The following is a 5,976-nucleotide window of genomic DNA, read 5'->3' on the forward strand; positions in this document are numbered from 1 at the left end:
TTAGTCTCACCTGACCAGAGTACCTTCTTCCATATGTTTGGGGAGTCTCCCACATGCCTTTTGGCGAACACCAAACGTGTTTGCCTATTTTTTCTTTAAGCAATGGCATTTTTCTGGCCACTCTTCCATAAAGCCCAGCTCTGTGGAGTGTACGGCTTAAAGTGGTCCTTTGGACAGGTACTGCAATCTTCGCTGTGGAGCTTTGCAGCTCCTTCAGGGTTATCTTTGGTCTCTTTGTTGCCTCTCTGATTAATGCCCTCCTTGCCTGGTCCGTGAGTTTTGGTGGGCGGCCCTCTCTTAGCATGTTTGTTGTGGTGCCATATTCTTTCCATTTTTTAATATTGGATTTAATGGTGCTCTGTGGGATGTTAAAAGTTTCCAATATTTTTTTTATAACCCAACCCTGATCTGTACTTCTCCACAACTTTGTCCCTGACCTGTTTGGAGAGCTCCTTGATCTTCATGGTGCTGCTTGTGTCACGATCGCCGTGTACAGAGGAGGACCAAGGCGCAGCGTGGAAGGTGAAACATGCTTTTTATTATGTAACACCACAGCGAACAAAACAACAAACGATAAGTGACGTCCAAAGGTACAAACCTACATAGGAACAAGATCCCACAACCACTGTGGGAAAACAGCCTGTCTAAATATGGTTCCCAATCAGAGACAACCAGCAACAGCTGACACTCGTTGCCTCTGATTGAGAACCACTCTGGCCAACATAGAAATACAACAACTAGAATACACAAAGGAAACTCACACCCTGGCTCAACATAGAAGTGTCCCCAGAGCCAGGGCGTGACAGTACCCCCCCTAAAGGCGCGGACTCCGACCGCGCCAACCAAATACCACAGGGGAGGGACCGGGTGGGCACTCCGCCTTGGCGGCGGATCCGGCTCCGGGCATGATCCCCACTCCCTCTCTAACCCCCCCAAAGTACCCTGGTCCGGTCTGGCCCTGCTGACCGGAGCTGAACTGAACACTGATGGAGCGGATTGCTCTAGCTCCGGCGTGGAGCAGCTGACCGGTGCCGACCAGGCACCGGTGGAACAGGCACGGGCTGTGCCGGACTGACGACGCACACCACTGGCTTGGTGTGGGGAGCAGGAACGGACCCGACCGGGGCTGACGGCGCACCACTGGCTTGGTGCGGGGAGCAGGAACGGCCGAGCCGGTGGACGGCGCACCGCTGACCTGGTGCGGGGAGCAGGAACGGGCCGAGCCGGGTGACGGGCGCACCACTGACTTGGTGCGGGGAGCAGGATTAGGGGGTAGTGGTGCCCCTTGCTTAGTGGTATTGCAGACTCTGGGTACCTTTCAGAACAGCTGTATATATACTGAGATCATGTGACAGATCATGTGACACTTAGATTGCACACAGGTGGACTTTATTTAACTAATTATGTGACTTCTGAAGGTAATTGGTTGCACCAGATCTTATTTAGGGGCTTCATAGCAAAGGGGGTGAATAAATATGCACGCACTACTTTTCCGTTATTTATTTTGCAGAATTTTTTTGAAACAAGTCATTTTTTTCATTTCACTTCACCAATTTTGACTATTTTGTGTATGTCCATTACATGAAATCCAAATAAAAATCAATTTAAATTACAGGTTGTAATGCAATAAAATAGGAAAAACGCCAAGGGGGATGAATACTTTTGCAAGGCACTGTACAGTTTCAATGTTACAGTTATATTATGTTCATGTTGTCCTCCTATCAGATCAAAGTAATGTGAGTACTTCCACGCTGAGAAACTCAATGTTTTAGACCTTCTGCCATGTTTAATCTCCCCTCACACTAAAGCAGTCAGTAGTAGTAGTGCATGTGTCCGTAAACAGGAACTTGGTGAGAGGACGTCAGACTCAGGACTAAAACTATTTGAATCTGGGCGCGGGGGATTTTTAAAACTGCAATATGTAACTTTTTGGGGCGACCCAACAAAATTAACATAGAAATGTGAGTTATAGATCTGTTGTTCACATTGAAACTACGCCTAAGAAGTGGCAGATATGTTCTAGTGCACAATTTCTATGCTCCCCATTATAACATTTAGTTTTTGTGTCTTTTACTTTTGGTTTTGTACACCAGCTTCAAACAGCTGAAAATACAATATTTTTGGTTATTGAAAATATATGTCACAGCGGTTTAGATGGTACAATGATTTTTTACACTCTGAGTGCTTGTTTTGTCACATAAACTGAAATTAGGCGAACTATTAGAATTTTAGCAACCAGGAAATAGCAGAGCGATTCCTGCATATTGCACCTTTAAATATTGCACCAACAGAGAGGGAATACAAATCGTCACGGATATTTATTTGGATCAATAACTGTAATAGGAAGGTAACGATAACAAAAGTAATATAGTAACGACGATCTATCTTTGATCAGTAACTGTAATTATATTACTCAAATTTGAACAGTACTCCGACATCTGGTCATCGCGGTGGAGGCACAGGGCTAGTAATTTCTCCTAAGTGGAGATTTTCTCTTTTCTCCCTCACTCACCTGTCCATCTCCTCATTTGAATTCCATGTTGTCACTGTCACTTGTCTACTGAAACTTAACATTGTTGTCATATATCACCCACCAGGTGCCCTTAGAGAGTTCCTCAATGAGCTTGACACCTTGATATGCTCATTTCTTGACGATGGCTCACCGCTCATCATTCTGGGCGACTTCAACCTCCAGACGATTGCCTTCAATTAATTTATTTCCACCTCTTTCTTTCCCCTCCCACTCACAAGGCAGGCAATACGCTTGACCTTGTCTTTACTAGAGGCTGTTCTCCTACTAATCTCACTGCAACCCCCCCCTCCAGGTCTCTGATCACTACTTGGAGCCTAGGCTACTTCAAGGGGATTGGAGCCCTCTGCTCTGGGGGACTGGATCCTAGGCTACTTCAGGGGGATTGGAGCCCTCTGCTCTGGGGATCTGTTGGGGCGATATGCAAATTGGAGTGGGTCTAGGGTTTCTGGGATAATGTTGTTGATGTGAGCAATGACCAGCCTTTCAAAGCACTTCATGGCTACAAACGTGAGTGCCATGGGTGGTAGTCATTTAGGCAGGTTACCTTAGTGTTCTTGGGCACAGGGACTATGGTGGTCTGCTTGGAAACATGTTGGTATTACAGACTCAGTCAGGGACAGGTTGAAAATGTCAGTGAAGACACTTGCCAGTTGGTCCTGGTAATCCGTCTGTGGCCTTGTGAATGTTGACCTGTTTAAAGGTCTTACATCGACGCTACGGAGAGCGTGATCACACAGTCATCCGGAACAATTGATGCTCTCATGCATGCTTCAGTGTTGCTTGCCTCAAGCGAGCATAGAAGTAATTTAGCTTCGTCTGGTAGGCTCGTGTCACTGGGCAGCTCGTGGCTGTGCTTTCTTTTGTAGTCTGTAATAGTTTGCAAGCCCTGCCCCGTCCAACGAACGCCAGAGCCGGTGTAGTACGATTCAATCTTAGTCCTGTATTGACGATTTCCTTTCCTGTTTATGGTTCGTCGGAGGGCATAGCGGGATTTCTTATAAACGCTCCAGGTTAGAGTCCCGCTCCTTGAAAGCGGCAGCTCTACCCTTTAGCTCAGTGCGGATGTTGCCTGTAATCCATGGCTTCTGGTTGTGGTTCTCTGTAGCTCAATTGTGAGAGCATGGCGCTTGTAACGCCAGGGTAGTGGGTTCGATCCCCGGGGGCAATCCATACGTAAAAATGGATGCACACACATGACTGTAAGTCGCTTTGGATAAAAGCGTCTGCTAAATGGCTTATTATTATTATTTCTCCTAGGTCCTTTTTGAGTAGATGGGGGTGCTGAATATTCAATGTAAAAATTAGCTTTATCAGTAGTAATACATGTAGTGGCTTAACATGGCATTTCATACCTCCTAATGATGAATGTAGAGGTATCAACTACGTAACTGTTAAATATATGGGCTTGACTGAGCGAACACCTCCCTGCCATTCCAGATCTCCGGTGTTTTTACTGTGTTGGTGTATTTTACTAGGCTGTTAACAGCTCCTGATGGAGGTTTTAAACAACACTGGTCCCTTTCATGGTTAGGGTAACGCGTAGCTAGTTCCTTCTGTCCTGGCAAGACAATGAAATTGTTATTGGGCGGTCGGTCAGGAGCCGGTCAGAACAATATGCTTCAAATGACCTCTTCTCTTTAACTAAGGTGTCAGGGACGTGTTATATCCCCTCACCCCAGCCCCCAGCCACCCAGCCCCCCCAGCCACCCAGCCCCTCCGCCCCTCCGCCCCCAGCCACCCAGCCCCTCTGCCCCACCCAGGCACCCAGCCCCCCAGCCAGCCAGCCCGCCGCCACCCAGCCCCTCCGCCCCAGCCACCAAGCCACCCACCCCCAAGCCCCTCCCCCCCAGCCACCCAGACCCCCAGCCACCCAGCCCACCCAGCCCCTCCAGCCACCCAGCCCCTCCGCACCCCCCAGCCACCCAGCCCCGCCTCAGCCCAGCCCCCCACCACCCAGCCCCTCCGCCCCCAGCCACCCAGCCCAAACACTACTACTACCCCCAAACACTACTACTACCCCTAAACACTCCTACTACCCCCAAACACTACTACTACCCCCAAACACTACTACTACCCCTAAACACTCCTACTACCCCCAAACACTACTACTACCCCCAAACACTCTACTACCCCCAAACACTACTACTACCCCTAAACACTACTACTACCCCTAAACACTACTACCCCCCAAACACTACTACTACCTCCAAACACTACTACTACCCCCAAACACTACTACTACCCCCAAACACTCCTTCTACCCCCAAACACTACTACTACCCCCAAACACTCCTTCTACCCCCAAACACTACTACTAACCCCAAACACTACTACTACCCCCAAAACACTCCTTCTACCCCCAAACACTACTACTACCCCCAAACACTACTACTACCCCCAAACACTACTACTACCCCCAAACACTACTACTACCCCAAACACTACTACTACCCCTAAACACTACTACTACCCCCAAACACTACTACTACCCCCAAACACTACTACTACCCCCAAACACTACTACTACCCCCCAAACACTCCTACTACCCCCAAACACTCCTACTACCCCCAAACACTACTACTACCCCCAAACACTACTACTACCCCCAAACACTACTACTACCCCCAAACACTACTACTACCCCCAAACACTACTACTACCCCCAAACACCCTTCTACCCCCAAACACTCCTTCTACCCCCAAACACTACTACTACCCCCAAACACTACTACTACCCCCAAACACTCCTACTACCCCCAAACACTACTACTACCCCCAAACACTCCTACTACCCCCAAACACTCCTACTACCCCCAAACACTACTACTACCCCCAAGCACTACTACTACCCCCCAAACACTACTACTACCCCAAACACTACTACTACCCCCAAACACTACTACTACCCCCCAAACACTACTACTACCCCCAAACACTAGGCTACCCCCAAACACTACTACTACCCCCAAACACTAGGCTACCCCCCAAACACTACTGCTACCCCCAAACACTCCTACTACCCCCAAACACTGCTACTACCCCCAAACACTACTACTACCCTCAAACCATGCTACTACCCCCAAACACTCCTACTACCCCCCAAACACTACTACTAACCCCAAACACTCCTACTACCCCCAAACACTCCTACTACCCCAAACACTAGGCTACCCCCAAACACTACTACTACCCCCAAACACTACTACTACCCCCAAACACTCCTACTACCCCCAAACACTCTACTACCCCAAACACTACTACTACCCCCAAACACTACTACTACCCCAAACACTACTACTACCCCCAAACACTACTACTACCCCCAAACACTCCTACTACCCCCAAACACTAGGCTACCCCCAAACACTACTACTACCCCCAAACACTAGGCTACCCCCAAACACTACTACTACCCCCAAACACTACTACTACCCCCAAACAC

The sequence above is a fragment of the Coregonus clupeaformis genome, unplaced genomic scaffold (assembly GCF_020615455.1).
Source record: "Coregonus clupeaformis isolate EN_2021a unplaced genomic scaffold, ASM2061545v1 scaf1185, whole genome shotgun sequence".
NCBI classification, from domain to species: Eukaryota; Metazoa; Chordata; class Actinopteri; order Salmoniformes; family Salmonidae; genus Coregonus; species Coregonus clupeaformis.